A 25,221-nucleotide genomic window follows, 5' to 3' on the forward strand; every position below is an offset into this window, starting at 1 on the left:
CAGACCAGCACTCACAAAATGCCTTGGCTCCATGAAGGGTCTGCACAGTTCTTGAGGTCCAAATATAGTCTTTGCTAAACTGGAAAAAAATTCATTCAGGCCGATCAATAGGAGGAGCAGCATGGACCCCCTCACTCAACACATTTTTCTTGAAAATCACGTTTCCTGAAGGAAAAGATGTGTATTTAGCAGCTAATACAGTAGTAATAACTTTTAGGACGACTTCTGAAGTGGACAAGGTGTTTACTAGGATAGTGCTGGCTGCTTATATTACTTCTTAATCCTTCACTTCTCGCCCCTCGAAACTCTCCTCCTCCCAGTCTCTCAACTTATGCTTTTAGAACTTAAGAGCAGGTTTACTGCAAAAAGTTCAGAAAGATGGGGCCCACCTTAAGTTGAGGCGGTCAACGTTCCGAATATGGGGCCAGATTTAAAAACGCATTTACTGATCGCAGCCTCTGCAATTCAGTAGATCGGACGGTTTGCAACCAGTAAATGTGTTTTTTTTATATGTACTAAACCTATTTACTGACTCGGTGACAAGTTACCGTATCACTAAGTGGGTTTCGGAAACCATATTAAATCATTATTTGAAAGGCATGTATTTAGGGCATCTTTCAAATACAGTATCAATGTTGTGTCCATGGGCCACCTACTAAAAAAAAAAAAGTGTTAAAAACTATTTAAATTTTTTTGGGGCTAAATAAAAGTAAGAATCACACACATGGTGATCTAATGACTCCAGCAGTCCCACATCCCTGTGAGGGCAACAAATTGTAGTGACTCAGAATTTGTGGCCTACCTTAATAATATGCATGAGATGGATTGGATGCAGACACTATGAATCGGATTTTTAAGAACTAACCTATTAATACATAGGTCGGTTCTTAAAAATCTTTACTAGTTGCAAAAATACTAGTTGCAAATTGCATTAAGTATTGTGTTTCCAGATATTAGTACATATGGCCCATACTTACATAAGAATCACAAAGGTAAACTACCTCATGTGCCCGCTTTTCACAAATTAGCAGTCACTTACTGATACAAGCATGAGATACCCATATGCGGTACCCTTGTTTTTTAGTTACAGATAAAAAAAAAAAACACATACTTTCAAAGTCTCAAAAGTATTTCCAAATTATAACCAAGTAGACAGCATGAAGTACACAAAAAAGTGATGGATGGAATGCTTGGATAAATCTCAGCCACTGGTACTTGGGGTTGCATTCCAAATGCATAATTATTTTGCACACCATCCCACCTCAGTTTGGATCCAGCGATATGCAAATCAGTCTTGCGGCTGCTCCAGTCAGAACAGCCCAGCCCGAAATGCCAAGCCGCGTCCTCCCTGAACCGGAACACAAGCAACCCAGGACGGGTTTCACCTTCGTTATGGGTTTATCAGCCGGGTACAGCTTGGCTCCAGTGACAGCTTGGCTCCAGTGACGATATTTATTTAAGCATTCCATCCATCACTTTTTGTATACTTTGGCAAGTAAGTAGAAAACATGGCAGTGGAAGTGTGCCTACCCAAAGTTAACAAATGTGATACAACTGATCTTGTAGGGTTCTGTACATAAGCACTTGTGTTTCACTTTTTAAAAGAAAGACTGCTGTTTCCAGCCACAATGCTGATTTTCTTTGAAGGTAATACTCTTTTTCTAACCTAAAGAAAAGCACCCTCCATTGTGAAAGGGCATCCACAATGTCAATATGCTATTATATGCAAACATGAAGCAGCCATGCGGATACTCAGGTTTCAAGTTGGCAGAGTGCAAGCCAAAGTTGTGCACTTTACATACGGTTTGACATCTGAGCAATGCAGTGATGTTGCTCCACTTGGAATCTGTAGAAGTTTCTGCATCACCCATCCAAACTCTGCATGGAGCGATAAAGTTACACAAGGAAACATCCCAGCAATTGGGGTGCGGCAAAGTCCAAAAGTCGTTAGCACCAATCGTGCCAAGGATCAGACAACTAAGGTGTTTCATTCAGTCTTATCCCTTCCATGCTGCTGACTCAGCAGAGAAACAAACGGTGTCAGGTGCTCAAAGTTCACTGGGAAAGTCTGTTAATAATCAAAATCGATTTCACAACAGCAACCAATGGTAAGAATCAGATAACTTACTAACTTAATATGAATGAGGTGTTTAAAACCCTACAACCTGGCTTAGATGATAACTTCAAATTGCTTGTATTGTGGCATCAAACCTGTGACTTGCCAGACACCCATGCCAACATCAAGAGCATTAACACGTTAAGCTGAATTTTCTGACACTTTCATATCTGTGCAGCCTTAGTGGGGACATGGAACATTGTTAATTCCAAATAGTCATTTCACAGAAGGAATTTTCAGAGAGCTGGTGAAAAAGGTCATCTTTGTGATACAACTTTACGAAAACGGATTCTAAAGTGCTTGGTCACTGAAATCAGTAGAAGCTGCTTTTTAGTTGTCAACCTATTTATTCCCCATTTTAAAGTTTTGTCAGTTGCCTATAAACATTGCCAAATCTCCTAGATCATGTTTTTTGCAATCATGTTGTCTTTGACCAATATGTTTTAAATGCACAATTTTCTCGTATTGGCTTTAAGGATAGCTCACCCGCATTGTTTGACGTGTAAGCCGCGCCTCCACTGGTTGACCTGTCAGCCCCCCTCAAAGTTCGGATCTAGTTGCGTCCCCGATCAGGACACACTATGTCAGGTCAAAGGACGTACACTTTAAGGCAAAATCCTTTATTTGAAAAATCCCTTGGTTATCTTGGTAAGGTGGACGTCAGAAGCCCTCCTAATCCTACCATATATAAGGGTTCAAGGACTGAAATATTTTTTTCTGCTCATTATCATTTGTGGAGAAATGTGTTTTTGCAGTGATATTGTAAAACATTTTTTCTGTTCATTAGTAGGATGAAGTGAGCTGTCAATTGTGATTGAGTAATGCAATAAAAATTGTTTTTGCAAAAAAAAAAAAAAAAAGGAGGATGAGGTGAGCTCACAGTGCCGGAGAAGGTACTGAAAGGATGCAAGTCGCGGTGAAATATCGCTGCCTGCAGCACTTTGTACAGTCTGCATCTAAAACTGATATTTTCAAGTTCAGCTCCTTGTGGTAAGCAAGCAAAAAGAAACGCCCAGATGTTTGGCACAAATAGTTGTAGCATTTGTGCTCAACTAGGTGTGTGTGTCCTGCACATTAAACCTTAAATCTTACTTGTTGATTGTGTGCCCAAACAGTGCGTGCTCTGCTGAGTGTCCTGAGCAGTACAGCTTGCCCCACATTCCCCAAACCATTCACTCAGTGCGCTCTACAAAACATGCAATGTTTGCTCAGTAGTCTACCTTCTGATCAGAGGATTTTATCATGATAGATATAGAGGAAAAAATGGCCCTCCTTTTAAGTGAAATAATTAAATACATCAGATGATTATTTTTGATACTTGCGATACCATGTAGGTAAATAACACTTTGCTACAGACACCAATGCACAACTTGTAAGAAACTGGATTATGAAGTTGGATGGGCGACTACTCACCTCAAGCAATAAGCGTAACCCTTGTTAGGGTGAACAAAGTCACTAAACTAACTGGCATTTAGCACGTGGTCGCTATGTCAGAGAGTTATGAGTATCGAAACAGTAGGTCAATGCAAAACAATACAAATTCCAAACCAAATGAGAAAAATAGAACATCTATTAAACAAAATTACACCAAAATTCCAATAGGCAGAATGGGAGAAATATTTTAATTGGAGTAGAAATAGCATCAAAAAGCACAAAGAGCCAATGATAGTCACTGTTTGCGGTAGACCAGGATCTAGGGGCAATTTGAGACTAACTGCACTGAAGCATAGGTCAGATACACCAACCAGGTTTGTCATGGACAAAGATTTGCTCTTCTGACTTAGCCCTTCAAGTCCCAATCCACCACCGAAGTACACTTATATAGCATAAAGAACTATTGATTGACAGAATGCAGAACAATGTCATACATTCACCCCAGACCAGAAATCTGGGCCTAAATCCATCGTTTTTTTAGTCACCATGCCATTCCAGTTTGGACTCAGCCATATGCAAATCAATCTTGACTGTGCGCCCAATGGGAACAGTCCAGCCCGAACAGCCAGGCCAGGTCCTCCCTGGACTGGAAACAAGCATCCTAAGACCGGTTTCGGGCTTTCAGCCCTCATCAGCCAGGATAGCTTGACTCCAGTGGCATGGAGAGCACAGGACCCATTTCTGGGCATACCCATCCCACTTGGGGTGACAAGTGCAAAAAGAACAATTGATGGACAGAATGCAGAACAATGTCATACATTCACTCCAGTACAGAGATCTGGGCCTAAATGCATGTGTCTTTTGCTTTCTCGCCCTAAGTGCGCCAGGTATGCCCAGACGTGGGTCCTGGGCTTACTGTGCCACTGGATTCGAGCTATCCTGGCTGAAGAGGGGTGAAACCCCGAAACCGGTCCTAGGATGCTGGTTTCCATTCCAGGGAGGACCTGGCTTGGCAGTTCGGGCTGGACTGTTCCTATGAGGCACAGGGTCATGACTGATTTGCATATGGCCAGGTCTAAACTGGGGTGGCATGGTGAGCAAAGGAATGATGGATTTAACCCAGATCTCTTGACTGGGGGTGAATGTTTTGATTTGTTCAGCATTACGTCCATCAATTGTGTCTTTCACTTATATAGCATCCCAGGACCTCAGAGAAGACACTCACATGGTGTCAGGCAGAGACCAATAGAGGGTTCACTCCACATCCAATTGCCACCAGTTAGCTGGGTAGTCGCAGGAAAGGAGTCTTTTAGTTTGTTATATCCCTGTAGCTTGAACAAGACGTCAGGCTTATGACCCTTAAGATCCACTTCTTTATCCCAGGTACAAGAGAAACCAGGTCCAGTCCTTCAGGGCTCCTCTTAGAACAGCGACAGCAGGTCGAGTCCTCTTCTGTTTTTCATGAGGTCCAGTAGTGTTCTGAAGTGGGTGCCTGGAAGTGTCACATGTATTCCTGGCACTAGCTAATGGATGGGAATGACTCCTGGACATGCCCTAACAAATGGGATTAAGGTTCCCGGCCAACTGTACCCACTTAGGGCATTTTCAAGATAGCAAAAGTCTTCAGCCACACTAAACTTGGGCTCTGAGGTGGCTTTGTGGAGTGGACTATGGTAATCCTAGTGTCCTCCCACATGTAACACTAAAATCCTGTTTGGGACAGCCACCATACTCACAATAAACCCAGAGTCAGAAATCTGATAGGACAAAAGTATTTTTCCCCCCCAACCAGACAGTGAATACACAAATATTGTCTTGGCATCCTGTTCCCTTCCTTTCAAGCGTGCCCCGGGTGTTTAGCGAAGGCAGCAAACCTGCCAAGCATGATTTAACACTCTAGCAGGATGTCACACTGTATTGTCAAAAAGAATGCTCACCTTCCCAGCCTCATTCACACCTAATCAAGGGATAATCCCTTGCTGGGATCTAGCAGAACATTATGCAAGTTAGCCTCCTAACAGTTCAGGCAGTTGAAGGATAACTTTCTAAAACGTACTTTTCCTTAATATTTATTAAAAATCTGACTTCCATTGATTTTTACTATAGACAAGTTTTACAAATTGAGGTTTAACTATTTTTCTCGCTAGTCCAGTTAGATATATTTTTTTTAAAAATGTAACAATTTTATTTAAGTTGGAAGCACAAAGTCATCATTACTATACAGTATTACATTTCAATTTCAGTGAAATACAGTGCATCAATACTTAGACTACGTATTTAGGGATTTGGGAGATTACTGTTCCGGTCGTCTCCGCATCGCAATATCTGTCGGTGAAGTACAAATTTTCCCCCTAAAGGCATTCCACCCCCTCCCCCCCATTTTCTGTCCCACTTCTTGGGGCAGCCCCATAGTTTGTAGACCACCTTCTCCGCTATCATGCAGCTATCAATCTCCGCCACCCATCCAACTGTCAACGGCCGTTTAGTGGATCCCCAGAGCATCGCTATAGCCCTTCACCAGTAGGTACCCCAGTGCCACCCATTGTTCGATTAACGTCAGGTCGGTGGCATCCCACATAATTAGAATCCCCAACCGCGGTGACAATTGGAACTGCTTACCCAATGTGTCCCTCATTTTTTTGGTAGCATTGTTCCACAGGGGACGTATCTCACACAGTTCCACAAAATATGATAAAAGGTGGTGTCTTGGCTGCAACCTCTAAGGCACAACGCATCTGTACAGCTGCCTACTTTGGCCAGGAGCACCCTGGGAAGGTAGGACCCGTGTAGAACTTTTAGCTGTATGAGGCGAAAGCGATGGTTTATCGCCGTTTCCCTAGGGGACATTAATGCGGACTGCCAGTCTTCGTCATTTATTGGCCCTATATCCGCCTGCCAGCGGTCCCGAAGAGTCTGAAAGGAGTCAGGTAAGTTGTTAGAGTTTACAGTAGGTGCAGCAGATAGCTTTAGTCAAGAGCGGTTCCGAGAGCAGGCGGTCCTCTAAAGGGGAGGAGTCTGGTAAGGAGGGTAGGTCTGGAATACTTGTGAGAAGAGCATGTCTGATCTGCAAATATCAAAAAACCTCACCTGGTCCAAGAGCACATTTGGTTTGCAGCTCTTTAAATATGAGAAGTTTGCCCCTGCAGATTAGGTCTCCTATGTTGGTTATGCCAATGGTGTCCTATTTATCAAACCCTGTGTGGTGGCAGAGCAATCCAAGCCGCTGAGGACCACAGCGATGTAGCTTTTGTGAGTTTATCCATCCATACCAGGCGCTTGGTGGCCTTATGCCAAATGGCCACAGTTTGTGACAAGGGCCCTAGGTACCGGCCCCTTCGGACCTTGCTGGAGAGCGCCTAAATATCCCTCCCACCCGGTTTGATATTTTTCTAGTTGGAAGGACAGATTCGGTGGGGTGCCATGAATACAGTGGTTGATTGCCACCAGTTCTGAGGCCCACTAATATAGACAGATCCGGAAGGGCACTCTAAGACCCCGCCCCCCCCCTCCTAACCCCCCCCCCCATCGTACCAAACCTTTGTTAGTTTCTGGAGGGCGATGCGAGGTGCCCTCCCATCCCATAACAAAGTATGGATTTCCCCGTCAATGGAAGTAAAAGAATTATCAGCAATTGGGAATGTACAGTTTTGAAGTACGAATAAGAATCTAGGGAGTGCAAGCATTTTAAATAAGGCTGCCCTTCCCAAGAGGGACAAGGGTAGCGACCTCCAGTGTTTGATGTCGCCTTGTAGCCGTTTGAGGGGGCCCAGAAGGTTTTGATGATGAAATGCTTAGGGGTCAGGCGTGATAAAGATACCCAAGTACCTAAAACCCTCAGTGACCAATTCAATCGTGTAGCCGTGAGGTAGCCTAGGTGGGGGGGCCGTGTAAGACGTATAGTACAGATTTGGACTAGTTGATAGTGTAACCCGCATATTTGCTAAAGTTGGTAATGACGTTGAGCAGGTAGTTAGAGGCCTGTAGGGATGCTAGGTATACTAGGATATTGTCAGTATATAGTGATATATGGTCTTCCTTTTCTTCGCTACATCGCAGTCCGCGCATCAAAACGTCATGTTGTATCCAGTGTGCTAGCGGTTCAAGAGTCAACGTAAACAGTAAGGGGGACAGGGGACAACCCTGTCTGGTCCCTCTTTGTAAAGCAAATGTCCATTACGTGTGATTGTTTACTCGGACTTGACCAAGTAGCGTGGTGTAGAGCAGGGCCACCGACTGTCAGAATCATGGCCCAAAGCCGAACCTTGCCAAGACATCGAAGAGGTAAGGCCATTCTATCGAATCCAATGCCATAGCGGCATCCAATGACAGTATAACCACGTCTTCCTGCAAATATGGCTGCCTGCCTAGGACATTGTGGACTCAACGAATGTTTAAAGCGGCATTACGGCCCGGTACAAACCCCAGATTGGTTTTCATGGACCAGGGAGGGGAGGACCGCGATCAGACGGAGGCAAGAAGTTTCGCCAATACCTTGGCTTCTGAACTCATTTAAGATATGAGCCTCAGTTGGTTGCTGGTTTACCAGCTTTATGACAACTATAGCGGCTAGCCTCTGATCTAAGGTAAGGATACCTTACTTCAGACTCTTCATACATGTTTAGATGTGGGGCCACTTTGAGGGCCGTCCCTTTAAGGAATTCAATTGGAATTCCGTTAGGCCCCATTGCCTTCCTGGAATGACTAGCAAAGATAGCTTTACAAATCTCTTCTGCTGTTATGTCTGCGTCTAGAGCATCCCTGTCACTGTCTGAAAGTGTGGGCAGGTTAATTTCCTTCAGGAGCAGACGTGAACAGATACATTATTAGGATTGCAATCTGAACTGTAGTTCTCTATAGGCCAGCCAGCCTTCCAACAGTGAAAAAAGCTTCTGTGTGCTATTCAGAGAGGACATTTTAACTTTACTTTTCTTCATGTGCTACTTTTAAATTCCATCTACCCTCTCTTGTGGACTATAGGAATGACATTAATATTTGACCTGTCAAAGGAGTATTTCAAGAGGCTGAAATTCAGTTTTCACACTGCTACACTCATTCTACACTGATAGGTCTGAAGCCATGGTCTACTCTAACTGTAGTGGATGGCACAATAGGTGATGCAGTCTACTAGTGACTTAACTTGCAGGCCTGGAGTACACTTTGTACCATAGAATATGGACTTCTATGCAAGTTAAATATGGCAATTAGGAGTATTGCAATTACTTCATGTTGAAAGGAGGGGCAAAGGCACTTTACCACTGGTTAGCAGGAATAATGTGCATAGAGTTCTAGAGCCAGTAAAAATATAGGGTCCAGCAAACCACAAATCATTTGGGGTGAAAAAACTGAAAAGGCAGATTTCCTATACCACTGTTCATGATGAGATCTCTCATTATATACAACTCAATAAATGAGCCAGTAAAGGAACTCTCTCCATCAAATGCGTGTTTTGGGAGCCGTGGGGGTGAGGAGTGTTGGATCTTTGCTAGAAAGTACTTTTTTCTTCCAACACACAAGGTGATCAAATTATTTTCTTCCCACTCCGCCTCCTACCCTTTGCAACGGATATTGTAAGCCTTGCATAGTTCAAGTGTACTCCATAACCCAGATATGACTAACTAGTATTATATGGAATGGACCTACAGAGACATATTCACGTTTAGTTGAGTCTCTTGCATAGGAGAAGAGACCACCATCACCATGCTCTGCTGTCTTCCAACTGCTTTCCAGTTTCCGCTAGCCACACACTACTCACAGGCCATTTCTGACAAGTCCTTGAAGAAAAGCAACACCATTCAGGGCTACAGGGGCAGACCACAGTGGGCAAGAGTATATAAGCAATATAATCAATACTGCAGTTTGTTTGTTAGAGGAGTATGGTTCACTTTTAAGTTGCTTACTCAATTTATTTAGGGCTTATCTAATTCCATGTAACTTTGCTACTACACTTATGATAGTCTGATAACTTGTATTGCTCTTCACGAGCACTTCGCCCTGCAATTAACCTGTAATTTATTTGAAGTTCGAAACTACTTTAATACAGAGAACCTTGCACTCCCCTTAATAATTGTGACCATCATTCTTATCTATATTTCCCTTACATTGTAGTAATGTTTCTAGAAGCTTAATAATTACACCGAATAAATATGGACAACTTTTTCGAGCGCCTCTACTAGCACATAGCGATTGGAACCTATCCAAAGTGCTAAGAAAGGATGCCAAAACTCCTTCATAAAATGTTGCGTCTGACAGTTCAGTCCAGAAGCCGAAGTAGAAAAGTAAAATTCTTGATTCATGCGCTTTTCTGAACACCAACTCTGTGACTGCCAGAGAATAGAAAGCCACATGGCCAGATAATGACGTGTGTTTAAGTGCCTCTAAAGTGTGACTGTCACATTTCCTTCTGCTTTAGTACAAGTAGGAAAGAGGGGTAAGTGAAAATCCCTTATGAAGCAACATTTTAACATCCCCAAATCTGAAATCGCTTTATATACAATTGTATGAATATTATGCTGTTCGCTAATGTAAATGTAAATGTAAATGTAGTTGAGCTTATATAGCGCACAGCTACCCGCAGTGGGTGTCCCGGCGCTTGCTTAGGGAACCCGTCCTGGTATTCCCCTGTGAGATAGCAGGGTATCCACAAGGTGAAAGTCAGGCATCCCGCCGCGAGGGGCCGTTGTGGAGATTAAGCAAGCTATTGCCCAGAGTCGCAGAGTGTGAACCCGTGAGTCGAGGAGGCACCAGGGCGAGAATTATCGAGTCCGTGGAATTTTTAGCCCAAGACCCGCCGAGGCGGGGAATTGAACCCTGGTCCAGGACCGATCTCAGCTTCCGGTTCTGCCGCCTCTAACCCCTGAGCCACACTTCTCCACCAACAAGAGACACTCGCTGGTTTATCTTACTCCACAATTCATTAAATAAAAAAAGAGTAATCTAATCTAAGATGGACTCGAAAGCAGGAATGGGCCAGCCAATCCAGTCTAAAGAGCCACAGCCATAAAAGTTGTTCAGTGCAGTTCTTTAAACTGAGCTAGCATTCTAAAAAAATATGCTCATCTAGAAGAGCCTCATGGTGCTCTAAAACAGATAATTGGAGAGCAGGAAGGGCTGTATTAAAGTAATAAGACTACACTTGCAAACAAGTTAGAAAAGACCAGACTGTCACAAGTACAAGTTAGTTCTAAATGGTAGAGGTGGTCCCAATGGGGAGGCCGACTGGAGAAAGATGGAGGGTGTGTGAGAGTAGATGCGGATGTGAGAGTGAATATAAGGCACTACTGAGTATGGTAAAGATTGGATAGGGAGGCAAGAACAACCGATATGGGGCGATACATTGATGGGAGGATGGTATGGAGAGTGAGGATGAGTGTGTGCAGAATGTATGGAGTGGATGTCCACCCATGACAAGAAAGACAGAGATAAGATGCTAAGAACCAGAAGCTTTGTTAGTGAGTTACAGACTTCAAAAATAAAATATAACAAGCATTTGCAATGCAATAGGTCTCGCATTAGGAAGGTTTGAGCTTTTTGTATTGTAAATTGACTCATTTTTTATGTGTTGGTATTGAAAATATTGAAATTACTAGCTCTCATGTACAATGTCAATAGTTTTAACTGTTGCAAATGTGACACCTATAGCATTTGTAATGCAATATGTGTTGTATTTACGTGACTTAGATGTATTTATATTACAAATAACAATGGCTTTTAATTTTTGCAAATAATTAATACTTAAATAAAAGTTAATGTAAATTATAATGGCAATCGTTTAAACTTTTGTTAATAACTTGTGAACATTATGTTTAGTGTATTTAAGAGCGCCTAAAATCCAAGAACAGAAGTTAATTATCATTTTTTTTGTGCCATTTGTAATAAAGCCTAAATATTGAGAGAACATATTAGAGCCAGTTGTTGAATTGTTGTACAGATTGATGTGGTGGGATAGATCGATAGATAGTAATTATGTAGAACATAATTATGTGGTTTTGTGTGGTGTGTATGTTGATTTTAGTGGCGTGTAATTATGTGGCATTGAGTGTATCTTGCATTGCAATTAATTGGCACCGAGTGCTATTTGGAGTGCATGTGGCATTGAGTGTAGTGTAATTATGTGGTGTGTAATTATGTGGCGCCGAGTGGTATTTGAAGTGTATGTGGCATTGAGCGCTGTGTAATTATGTGGCATGTAATTATGTGGCTCTGAGTGGCATTCGGAGTGTATGTTCCCTTGCCTTGTATTTCTATGGTTCCTTAAACCCTTAGAGGCAATTCTTCAATTTTAACTAAAAGGATGGTCGTTAAATGGTGGCTACGGAGAATCTGTGTGCTGAAAGGCAAAGAGAACACTGGCATGAAAGTGAAAGCGAGGATGAAAATGGAATGAGTGTGGTAGGATGTTAGTTAAATGGTGGTTACGGGGAAGCTGAGTGCTGACAGGCAAAGAGAACACGAGCCAAAGCTGGAAGAAAACACGAGATGCGAGAGGCATGTGTGTGGCAAACACTGGTGGGGCTCAGAGCATTCTGTTGCCTCCTTGATGCCTGTGTGTGAGCGAAGTGGGGCTGTGTGTGTGAAGTGCCTAAAGTTGCAAGAAAACATATGGTTATTTAAATCTTTAGACGCACATTTAAATGGAGCTAATGTTATCGACCTTAGAAGGATGAAAAGGGAATGAGCGCGAAATATGTTAACTTTGTAAGCGCAGAAAGCGTGCAGGGCAAACTAATTATTTTGGTTGTTTGAGACTCAGATCTGGGCAAAGCTGCAAGAAAACATGGAGGGGGAGGGTGGGCTGTGTGCTGAAAGGCAAAGAGAACACGGGTATGAAAGTGAAATCGATGGATGGCAATGCGTCCGTGAGACTAGCCCTGTGGTGGGGGAGGGACAGTTGTGAGAGGCGCCATGAGGAAACAATCTCTCGGCATGCTGTGGTGGGGGCGGGGGAGCGCATTCCAGGCGGGGGAGCTGACCCTTTGAAGTATGATGCCGAGGCTGTGGCTACACGTGCACGCGCCAGTGGGCTGAAGCACTTCCCCCAAAAGGATAGCATGGCGGCACGATGCACGAGATTGTGCGCGTGCTTGCCATGCGCGTGCTCGCCATGCAATCCACTTTTGGGAGCACTTTGAAATGCCCCTCTTACGAGTCTCGCATAGCGATTGCGTAAACAAAATAACTAGGCGAGACCTAAAAACGGAGCACAGGCCAGTTTCCTTTGTTTTCCACGACATGAAATGTTTTGCTTTAATTGGGGGAGGGAAGGTATTTTGAATTCACCTGGAAAATGGGGGACAGATTCCTACTGTTATTCGCTCAAATATAAAATTCAATAAAACCATGGCACTGAAAGCCAATCTCTTGTTTTCAATCTTAGTTTTGTTAAAACGATATTGACAAGGGTTAGCAAGGAACGAGACTAAATTAAAACAGATCAAGAAACCATGATTTTGCTACACACTGAAGTTAACAGCACTAAATGTTAGATATTTTTAAGATCCGTTTTCCGTTGTACTTAACAAAAACGATAAACTTACATTGAAAACCAACAGGACATATAGTTGGTTATAACCTGCTTCAGGTATTTTTTTTGTTAGAGTAAATGGTGCACGTATAAATTAATGAAATGGATAAAGAATTCTAATTTTAGCTCTTCATTTTCCTCTCCCCGGCTCCCCTTTCTTTCATTCTCCACCTCAAATTCCAAAATGACGAATGATTGATTTACCATTTTTCATCCAATTACAACAACCTCTCAACAAACAATATAAAAGTTAGAAAAATAAGCACCACATTGGGAAAAGATTTAGACCCTGGCAGTCTTCAAATTAGATTTCATCTTCTATTTGTTGCGTGTAAAAGCTGCAACGAATTTGGTCAACACTTGGTCTTTTTGCACAAAATGTGCATGCCTCACAATCTCTACTGGCACCATCTCAAACTCCAAGCTCTGTCCAGGGTCCCCCGGGGTGTTCATAGCACAGTTAGCAGCACTGAAATCTAGCTATCTTCAGAGCAGAGTTTTCATGGCGTGACCAGTTTCAGAAGTACGGTTCCGTCTAGGCACTGAAGACAAAACCCTCCTGCAACCCAGATATACCATCCCTGAGGCTACAAGACCTTCAAACTGGGGCCGCCTTGTCGTGCGTGAGAAGGCATGCTGCCAAACAGATGTTCTAAATACAAAGGCGGGTCCCACTTTAATGTACAAAAACTTCCTTATTTTCTAGTTCTCCAAATCTACTTGTGAGAAACCATTGAGAATACTCACTGGCAGAGCTCTTGATCTGGTGCCAAAAGCTTAGATGAAAATCTGAACCCCTTGCCCCCAAATACTGCTATCAATTATCTTTTGAACAACAATTTCACATTGCCTAAATTATTACTGTTAGCATTTCTCCTGCCAGCAAACGGATTTGAAAAAAAATGCAATTGTCTGGTTTTTCTGTTTTCATAGATAATGACATTCTTAAGTCAAAGTGAAGTCTTGTCTACCCCCCCCACCCCCGTCTGCTCTCCACGTCTTCCACTCTGTCCAATGGCTGTGTGTACAGGGAGAGCATAGGCCTGATCAGAGTCTGCAGCGCAACACCAACTCCCACACTCTGGGCATAAAAGTAGTATCCGCTCCTCCGCCCTGCGGGCCCATTAGGCACCACCGTCACTCTGCAGGCTCTACACATACGGGAAGACATAGTTGCAACCCCGACCAACACACATGCTGGTTGCAGCCTCCAGCTATACACAGTGGGCACAGAAATACTGGCCACAGGTTTCAATCTGAAATACATCAGATTTAACATTCTGCTGTAGCTGTAAAGAAAAAGTGGAAAATGAATTGGTGTACACTAGTTCAATCATTCATACTATCATTTTCGAACATGTTTATTTACCAACTTCAGAAAAATGATTACTAAAGCACTGCTATGTTATCCCCCACATACTTTACAATACAGTGTAACACACTTGGTCTAGAAATTTTGGATGAGTAGAAGAGACTTCTGTGGGACAATCAGAGGCAACTAGATCTCCCCGATAGGGTTTGGATGACGTATGCCTTATAACAGAAAGGAAACACAAGGGTAGGTCAGTTAGGTTATGGTTGAGTTAGGTCAATGTAATAGGATGCTTTGGTGGCCCATCCTCTTTGCCCATCTCCCTGCGCCCCAGGTGTTTAATAGTTAAAGAGCAAGTCTGCAACCTTTTCAGCAACAAGGGGACAACTTTAAATGGCCAGCCAGTGCAGGCTCAGCTGGCACCGGAATGAATGAAGTAAGCTGCGAAAGATGGCAAAAAGTTAGAGAGGTAAGAAGGCTGAAATATTGGTACAAAGAAAAGTTAAAAGTAGGTGGCCTTAGGACAGTAGAAGACAGAGTTGAGAACGGACGGGCAGACCTCTTAATACATTTGGGGTTATGGGGTTTGGGGTTATGGTTATTTGCATGAGGTTCAAGGGTGGTCTTTATAGGTAAAGACATTATGGAGACCGGATTCCTCCTCAGGTTGTAAAGCGATTGTAATAGTTGTATGATGTGATGCATAGACCTACTGAACAACATGTATTTGAGTGAATAATTTTAAGCCACATTACTATGGCTGGATCGGGCATTAATTCAGCACACTCAAAAAATCTGTTAAGTAAAACAGATGGCGCAGTCAGTGCTTTCAGTGGTCGCTAGGGTGGGCCATAGCAAAGTAAAAAAAATAGACATCTTATTTAGGGGTCTTATTTGGCCCTGCGTTAGTCATTCACTGCCTGAAGTAGAAAATAACTTACCTTCCTGCCTGCCACATGATAGTGTTGCAACGCAAGGTCACCAAAAATCTCTTTTCAACACAAGGACCGCGTGCTTTTCCAGGGCTGAAAGCATCATTTAATTTCAAATGGATAACTAATGCAATGCCACTTACTTTTAAACTTACCTTGTCAGTATGTCTAGCCTTAACCAAGACCTTTTGGCTTTACTAAAATGACAAGTTTAATGTACTTGCGTCTAAGTGACATCTCTCTTCATCCATTGGAGTGCTGGTGTGTCATTCACAGAGGTCAACCAACTTCGGCCATTGGCTAACTTCACTGTGAGCGAAGTCATTCCACCCATTTACTACATGATTCCACATCCAAAAGGGGCAAATGCAGACATGCAAAATAGTCAATTTCTGCAGTCACAACCAACGTATTGCAGACCAGTCCTCGGGAGAGCTCACATTTGCAGGTCAGTGAGGTTGATAACATGGCTACAACTCCTCCAGCACGGAGCATAGTTGCAGTTTTATTTATGGTGCTCATCGTAGAGTGGCTTCTAAAGCGCGCTCCATTGGCAGGAGCCATCCAGTATGTACCACGTCACTTACAAGCACACCTCCAATAAGCGGATGCTTCTTATTTTATACTTGCTTTAAACTGCCATATTCTTTTGTCCCCATGCGTGGTGGTAGAAAGGAGACCGCAGCACAACTCATTTCTTGCCCCGCTTTAATTGTCACACTAAGCACGCAAGGCATGCTCCCTTGATGAGGGCCATCTGAGTAACCCTGGGCGTAGTTTGCAAAGTAGCGCTACGCAAAGTGCACTTTGCAAGTTACGCGTAGCACTTCGATAACTGCATAGTACCCTGTTTGCACTGTGCAAGATGCCGTTTTCAATGATTGCACAGTGCGGACAAGCATCCGGCACTGTACAATCATTGAAAACGGCATCTTGCACAGTGCGAGCTGTAGTTTTCTGCCGCTCGAGTAGATTTACTCAAGCGGCAGCTTTCTCAACGTGGACTGGTAGTTTCTCATCGCGAGCGGTCGCTAGCATACGCGACCACTCACAATGAGAAACCTGACCTCCCCGCATTGAGAATCTCGCCGGGAGGTTTATTTTCCACGCTCGATCGGCAATTTGATGTTGCTGATCGCGAACAAGGAAAAAGTCTCGCCGGGATGTCATGTTGCTTGCTCGCGGTCGCCAACTTGACGTTAAGGACCGCGAGCAAGCAAAAAATGACCGCTACGCGTGTTTGCATGGTGCTACATGCAGTTTGCGTAGTGTGAAGTTGCGCAAACTTCGCAAACTACGCGAGCGTAGCGTAGTGCTTTGCCCAGGCTTACATCTGAGCTGCACGTGTTATCACATGCAGCTTCAAACACGTCACTGCCACAGATATGACTGGATAGATGGGTGGATAGCGCTAACTTGGCACAAGGGCATGGGAGCGCTTTGCATGAGCACCAGATTGCAATACACATGGTGATTTTTTTTTTTTTCCAAGGCACGGGGAGAATACGTGATTTGCCCAAAAACACAGAAAACTCCCCAGCTCCAAAGTCTGGAGCTCTGGCCGATGGGCACATACCCTCTCCTCCCTGCAGGCCACAAGTCCTAAAAAAAAAAAAGAAGCAGGGGACTAACCAAGTTAGGCAATATGCAAGTGACATGGCACGGGACATCACAGCGCTTGATACCACAGAATGAGACATCGCACGTGGCATCACAACCCATGACATCTCAGGAAGCGGCATCACACAAAGTGATATCAGAACGCAAGACCTCGCACGTTTAGCAGGTCTATATTATTAGCTTTTATATTATTATTATTATTATGATATGTATTATAGTTGAGGCACCGCCAACGCAAAATCTGGGCCTCAACTTGTACATTAATTTTTTAAAGCTCTGCCACCAAGAAATTGACAACAAGGAGCAACGTGGCACTAAATCGGTTCTGCCTAATTGGTTGCAGATCTGCATTTTAAAATATCTTATGGGGTTAAGACACCCGATTCATAGATCTTTGTGTTCCCAGTAAATCTCGGGGAATAATATTAATGGTAAGATGGATCTATCCAGCAAGTGCATAAACCTCCAGAGTTGTGTAGGATCTATTCCCAGTTTCGTATCAAAGGTCATGGTTACTTGCAGTTCATAAATTGTAATTCTTCTAATACAGCACAATGAGCTATTAAGGACATGTGACTCCTACAGCTTGTAACCCTCACTGTCTTAAGTAACACATCCAGTACATTGATTTTTTTGGGATGAGTAGCCCTATTAAAGAAGTAAAACAAAATGGTGATATTTAAATTGTTATTTGTGGAAACAATGGGACAGGCAAACCCATCTGACATTCTTACAGTGCATGCACATTTTTTGTAGGCAGGGAAGTCAAAAGCATGCCTCTCTGTAGTATAAGTGAAGTAATAAGCGGTGAGCCTTTGTTTCCCGTCCATTGCATTTACATCAAGGTGTGAGGCTCCAGATCGCTCCCAGACAGAATACTCCAACATAAGGAGGCCTTTGTTTTGGGCCCAGCTGAAGTTTAAAATAACTACGGTCTCTTACCTGCACATTGCTGCTCGGAATTAAAAGTAGACAAAGCAGGCGCTGCTGAACATTTTTTTTTTTTGCAGAAACCTAAATGTATATAGTGACAAGTTTACCAAAACAAATATATTTAAAAAATGCATCCATAGAAATAAGTACTCCTTGATTGGCTGCAAATGTACTACTTTTTGGAATTCACAAACATTAGTAGTAATAGACCTGGAAAGTCGTGCCAGTCTCAGGCTTCAAGGATTAGCACCGGCTACAAAGGGTGACGGAATTAATGCTTGCAAATAGTCTAATTAGCAGCAGTCACTCGAGGCAGGGGTCCACCTAACCCAAATCAATACTGACCCTGTCCTCGTGGAAACAGTCCACCCCGAATCTTGACCATCTCACTCCTCCACCCTGGAGCCTACTGCTCTTTTGGTTGGGAAATTTGAGATAAACACGCAGACCGAATCTCACCAACTAGGCGATGCCCCTGGTGGGAACATTTCTGTTTTCTCTCGGAGAAAATGCGGCTGTCCAATCCAGGTCAAGCTTTCATAATCTCATAATTAATTGTAAGCCAGGAGGAGAAAAGAGTTTTTGGGATAAATCGTAACTCGTATCTAATCCATCCTTCGGCAATTCGACTTAGTCAAGATGAGCAAACTTATGTAATTATTATATGCTGGTGTCCTGTGTGTTTGGTAAGGGCCTTCTCCGTAAATAGACCTAACTGAATTGGGGGCTGTGTTATGTATAGGATGGAAGGACTTCTTCACAGCAATCCACCTCACAGAGCAGGATCCGCGTCCAACCCAATGTAACCGCATATGGAACTAGATAGAGGCGACAGAGCGGATAGATTTATAAATTAGATAGAATGCATGTATTAGGAAGAACCTATTCTACACCTTTTCATTCCATCCAATCTGTTCCACCCATTCTATATAGACAGAATAGGACAAGCATACACAGGCAGACAACAGGACCGAAGTTGTATTCTCACTGCTGGTTGAAGACAATGCAGGTACAGTTAAGAAAGATCAACACTTGTTATGCATTTGGGTATGACTGATGGAACACTAACATTTCGAACAGAAAATTTTGTGCTTTAAAACAAATGCTTTTTGGGCCGCTTATGCAATGTGACCCTAATGCTCCGAAGATTGACATGATATGGAAGCCTGGGCACGGGACCAAATGTGGCGGTGTTCTGGCCCTTTCCACATCTCCAGAAACAGACACGGCTGATGTGTGGCTCTTCTGGTTTCGCAACGACACGGAGTCCCGTTTCCAAACAGTTGCACGGTCTGCGTGGCACAGGTATCATTATCGTTAGAGGTTCACGCAGGGGACGCTCGTGACAGCCTTGAACGCCGCATTTAGCCACAGTCGGTAATCACCCATTCATTCTCACAAGAGCACCTTTACATTATTGGATTCTCGCTATGGGAGCTATGGAGACGCCAGAACACAGCTATACTATCAGTAGTGCAGAAAGAGCAGTAGCACCAGGGCCCATGGATGGTAGGCGGCCACTGCAAGTAAACTATGGGTGCTTTTTATTGCTGATGAAGGATGGGGAGGGAGCCCGAAAATGGACACAAATCTAGGATAAATCGGATAGCTACTGGGGTATGTTATGTGACCCGTTGACTGTACATGATCGAGGACGAATCGCATAAATTTGGGGGGGGGGGGGGGAGGAGCCGAGGGGGAGCCAGGGTGGAGGGGGAAGAGCTGGTAACTCTATTAGCTAATAACCATGACATATCTGATTTGTTGGTAAAATGTCAGTCTATTTTGCATTACTTATCCTGTAAATACAGATGGCGTGTTCATTAAAAAGATTTCTTTAACAAAAAAAAAAAACAATTAAGGATGGGGGAGGGGCACCTTCATCACCTGCATGTAAGCCCTTGGCATCTTTGTTAATCCGCCTAGAGAAGCAGCTGTGTGAAGTGTTACCAGTACTCATGGGGGTTGGGGGGGGGGGGCTCTATGAAAGCAGTATTTATGGACAAATACTTTCCAGAGATCAACACGCAGCAGAGCATGCTGGTCAGAGATCCCTAAACTAGGACGTCACAAGGTACCTTTATTAAGCAATGTCACCTGACATACGAAACAGCATCGTAGCCAGCTGCAGTATTCACTTCACCCACATTGCAGAACATGAAGATTGGAGGTACTAAATGCCAATTTCACAGAGCGTTTTAATTATTATTGACCACAAGGGACAACAAGCCCAGAATTCATAGTGCACTTGGGGTATCATTGTAGATTAGACGAAAGTGACTCGTGAAGATGGTTGGCAGCAATCACACTCACCATCACCGGCAATCATTCAGGTTTACCACACTGCACCTGGAATCGATTATTATCTTGTTGGCCTTAGCCCTGAAGAAGTCGAGGCGCGAGATAACGCACAACGAAACAGGTGTATGAATTTCTTTTTTTTACGCATCTACAATTTCAAGTTGAACATTTGAAGTAGTGAAAAATGGAACTGTACTAGTGAAAAATGGAACAGTACTAGTGAAAACCCGACATGGAGTAATTTTTGTCCCTGGACAGATGTCAGAATTAAAAGTGGACTAAGAACAATAAAGACTGATACTGGTTTGACTATTTATTATTTTGAGTGCTCAGGGAGGATTGATGATGATTTTTCACTCTTCATTGAAGGGATTATTGGGGTGGAATTGGCAGCCGACCCCTCCTCTTGTGAGCACCAACATTACTGCAAATACGACTACTGCCTTATACTGTTTGCTGAGCGCCCATGGTTTTCTTTTTCGTGCCTGGTTGCCAATTGTGTGTCTTTGATTGAAATTGTTCAGTTAGAAAAAAAAGTGCTACGACGCAGGCAGCTCTGGCGACAGCTTTTTTTTCAGCTGGGTAGACCGGAGCAAAGCAACAATGCCGTACATGGCAAACCCACAATGCAGAAATGGGCAAGTAGGGTGCAAGTAAAAGAAAAAGGAGTACCTCCTTAGCGGATTCAGACTTCAATGGCCACCATCCTTGTGTCTTTATCAACCAACACCTTTTCTGGGGTCTGACGAGCGTCTGCATCAGGTGCCTTAACCCGGCGGTCGGTTCATCCCGCAGCACCAGTTTTGCTTACCAAAGGTGGCCCACTAGGCACTCGCATTCCATGCCCGGCTCAACGCCAGCAAGCCGGGCTTCTTACCCATTTAAAGTTTGAGAATAGGTTGAGATCGTTTCAGCCCCAAGACCTCTAATCATCCGCTTTACCAGATATAACTGGGGGCTCCAAGCACCAGCTATCCTGAGGAAAACTTCGGAGGGAACCAGCTACTAGATGGTTCGTTCAGTCTTTCGTCCCTATGCCCAGGTCGGATGACCGATTTGCACGTCAGGACCGCTACGGACCTCCACCAGAGTTTCCTCTGGCTTCGCCCTACCCAGGAATAGTTCGCCATCTTTCGGGTCATATCACGCACACTCATGCTCCACCCCCGACAGGGCGGGCGAGATGAGCAGGTGGTGCGCCAGCCGCTGGAAGCGCGGCAGGATCCCACCTCAGCCGGCGCGCGCCGGCCCTCGCCTTCATTGCGCCACAGGGTTTCGCTCGACACTTGTTAGACTCCTTGGTCTGTGTTTCAAGACGGGTCGGGTGGGTAACCAACATCGCTGCATACCCCTGGCACGCGGCATGGGCCTCCCCGCCCGGCAGCGTCCCAAGGAGCGTCCGGGAACATGTGCCCGGGGGAGGGCGTGGAGGCAGTCTAATCTCCCTTGGCCCGCAGACACGGCAAAGCTGCTGCCAGGGGGGCTGTAACACCCTCCGCCAGAGCGGAGGGCCACCTGCCACACAAAGCCTTCCCAGGTGACCGGGAGCCGGTCGCAGCGCACCGCCGCGGAGGAAATGCGCCCTGCGGGGGCCGGGTAGGGCCCGGGTGCCGGTCCCGTGGAGAGGATCCGGAACTCCCAGGCCACCGAACTTTCCGCTGTGTTCAATCCTCTGGGCGGACTGCACAGACTCCACCCGTTTACCTCTCGACGGTTTCACACCCTCTTGAACTCTTCAAAGTTCTTTTCAACTTTCCCTTACGGTACTTGTTGGCCATCGGTCTCGCGCCCGTATTTAGCCTTAGATGGAATTTAACACCCGCTTTGGACTGCATTCCACAGCAACCCGACTCCGAGAAGGACCGATCCCGGCGCGCCGGGCCGCGACCGGCCTAACACCATGCGTGAGGTGAGCCTCAATCAGAAGGACTTGGGCCCCCGGAGAGACACCAGGGAGTCGGTCTTCTGTACGCCACATTTCCCACGCCCACCGCCGGGCGGGGATTCGGCACTGTGCTCTTCCCTCGCCATAACTGGGAGAATCCTGGTTAGTTTTTTTTCCTCCGCTTAGTAATATGCCTAAATTCAGCGGGTCGCCATGTCTGATCTGAGGTCGTAGTCGGAAAGAAAATGCCGGAGCATAAGGGGGAGCCAGGGAAGGCCAGACCGCTGCCGGAGCAGGAGCCTGGCGTACCCGGCAGCATGCGCCCACCTACCCCGGATCGCATCTGGAGGGGTTTCGCCCTCGCCGGGAAGCCGGCCATGGAGGAGGGCGCCCGAGGCGCGTGCGGGAAGCCAGTGGGACACCACGGACAGCCACGCATGGCACGCAGCCAGGCAGACCGGTCACCAGGCCCCTTCTCGGGGACCACGCAAACAGGCAGCGTACCTCCGCAGCAGGAACCGGCGAGGGACCCTGCCATGGGCGATCAAGGTGTCTGACCTTGTGGGGGGATGACAGGGAAGCGGAGCTCACCCTGCGACGGCCCCAATCGCGTCCCGAGGAAGCCCCGGAGTGATTGACGATCGAGCGACCCTCAGACAGGAGTAGCCCTGGGAGGAACCCGGGGCCGCAAGGTGCGTTCGAAGTGTCAATCAATGAGTCCTGCAATTCACACTAATTCTCACAGCTAGCTGCGTTCGACGCACAAGCCTAGTGATCCACAGGCAACTTTCCGAAAACGTTCGCCCACCTGCGGGAGCAGGAGAGGCAGGAGGAAGGTGACTCCGCCTGCCGCCCGCGCAGCGAGACGGCCCGGCCGCGCCGTTCAAGGCTTCCCCCCTCTGGGAGTCAGACAGCACCATCGGGAGTAAAAATAAAACATTGCCAGGTGCTCAGCCCGGGAGCCCGTCTAGGGGGGAGGGAAGGGGCTCCCGGAGCGACTGGAGCAGGCAGCCGCCGGTCCCTCCCGGGGTAACCCAGGAGGGGCCACGCGAGTCTTCAAACCCCTCAGCCCGGCCACACAGGACCGGGTCGGACCGGGTACCTAACAACGTGCGAGGGTCGCTCCACCTGCACACCAGTCGCCCGTCGCCTGGCGACCCAGAGCCGTGCCAGCGGGCTGGCGATCAGCCCACCACCATCACCTGGGTCGGAGGCGCCGGAAGGGAAGAGCCAGGTGGCTCCCCATCCCGCACGCCTCCCACCAAGAGGAGCCGGGGTCCCCTCGCAGGTCCTCAGCCCCTTCTCATCCAGGTCACCCTGCCGCGCAAGAAGGGCCGCTCCTCGGTCGCCCGGAACCTGGTCAGGTCGGGCCGGGTCTCGGGACGGCAAAGGGCCCAGCCGGCGCAGGGCCTTTGAGGGAGGGGTGGTGCCAGCCAAGGGATGCACTGACATTTGGTTCCCCCCCCTAACGGCTGGGGGTCGTGCCGGGTGAGCTTGGGTTCCATCTCAGAGGGGGACAGGGGCGCCCCCGGTCCCTCACACATCAGTCGGTCCTTCCCCGGGGGAAAAGGGGCCCGCCGAAGTCCCGGTCCTCACCCCAGCACCCCACGTGGCCGCGGACCGCTTCGCTGGGGTACGCCAGGGTAGGGCCGGGGCCTGTGCCTACAGTGCGTGTTAGCAGGAGGCGGGCCTGGGGCTGGCGCCGTCGGTTGCTCGGGCTGCTACACCATTAATGATCCCCTCCGCAGGTTTCCCTACGGAAACCTTGTTACGTCTTTTACTTCCTCCAGATAGTCAAGTTTGATAGTCTCCTCGGTGCTCCACCAGGGCAATTCCTGACCCTGGCGGGGAAGATACGAGGACCTCACGAAACCATCCAATCGGTAGTAGCGACGGGCAGTGTGTACAAAGGGCAGGGACTTCACGCAAGCTTATGACCCGCACTTACTGGGAATTCCTCGTTCATGGGAAATAACTGCAATCCCGATCACGAACTGGGTTCAACGGGTTACCCGCACCTGTCGGCGAAGGGTAGACACACGCTGATCCGTTCAATGTAGCGCACGTGTAGCCCTGGACATCTAAGTGTGCTGAACGCCACTTGTCCCTCTAAGAAGTTGGACGCCGACTTCTGGGGGTCGCGTAACTAGTTAGCATGAAGGAGTCTCGTTCGTTATCGGAATTAACCAGACAAAATCGCTCCACCAACAAAGAACGGCCAAGCACCACCACCCACAGAATCGAGAAAGAGCTATCAATCTGTCAATCCTTTGCGTGTTCGGGCCGGGTGAGGTTTCCCATGTAGAGTCAAATTACGCCACAGGCTCCACTCCTGGTGGTGCCCTTCCGTCAATTTCTTGAAGTTCCAGCTTTGCAACCATACTCCCCCTCCCCTCTCTCTCATTATATACAACTCAATAAATGAGCCAGTAAAGACACTCTCCATTGAATGTGTGTTTTGGGGGCCGTGGGGGTGAGGAGTGTTGGATCTTTGCTTGACAGTATTTTTTCTTCCAGCACACAAGGTGATCAAATTATTTTCTTTCCACTCCGCCTCCTACCCTTTGCAACATATATTGTAAGCCTTGCATAGTTCAAGTGTACTCCATAACCCAGATATGACTAACTAGTACTATATGGAACGGACCTACAGAGAGACATTCACGTTTAGTTAAGTCTCTTGCATAAGAGAAGAGACCACCATCACCATGCTCTGCTGTCTTCCAACTGCTTTCCAGTTTCTGCTAGCGACACACTACTCACAGGCCATTTCTGACAAGTCCTTGAAGAAAAGCAACACCATTCAGGGCTACAGGGGCATACCACAGTGGGCAAGAGTATTTAAGCAATATAATCAATACTGCAGTTTGTTAGAGGACTATGGTTCACTTTTCAGTTCCATGTAACTTTGCTACTACACTTATGATAGCCTGAACTTTTATTGCCCTTCACGAGCACTTCGCCCTGCAATTAACTTGTAATTTATTTGAACCTTGCACTCCCCTTAATAATTATATGACCATCATTCTTATCTATATTTCCCTTACATTGTAGTAATGTTTCTATAAGCTTAATAATTACACCGAATAAATATGGACAACTATTTCGAGCGCCTCTAACACATAGCGATTCTGCTGACTCAAGGAACCTATCCAAAGTGCTAAGAAAGGATGCCAAAACTCCTTCATAGAATATTGCGTCTGACAATTTTCAGTCCAGAAGCCGAAG

At 45.9% G+C, this 25,221-nt stretch overlaps 1 protein-coding gene and 1 pseudogene across 3 annotated transcripts in view; both read right to left on the bottom strand.

Annotated features, from left to right (window-relative positions):
- LTA4H (leukotriene A4 hydrolase) overlaps positions 1-25,221 on the bottom strand; it is a 322,194-nt gene that overhangs the window by 243,491 nt on the left and 53,482 nt on the right. The window lies entirely within an intron of this gene.
- Positions 22,640-22,784, bottom strand: LOC146855941 (5.8S ribosomal RNA; annotated as a pseudogene).

The sequence above is a fragment of the Triturus cristatus genome, chromosome 4_1, assembly GCF_964204655.1.
Source record: "Triturus cristatus chromosome 4_1, aTriCri1.1, whole genome shotgun sequence".
Taxonomy (NCBI): domain Eukaryota; kingdom Metazoa; phylum Chordata; class Amphibia; order Caudata; family Salamandridae; genus Triturus; species Triturus cristatus.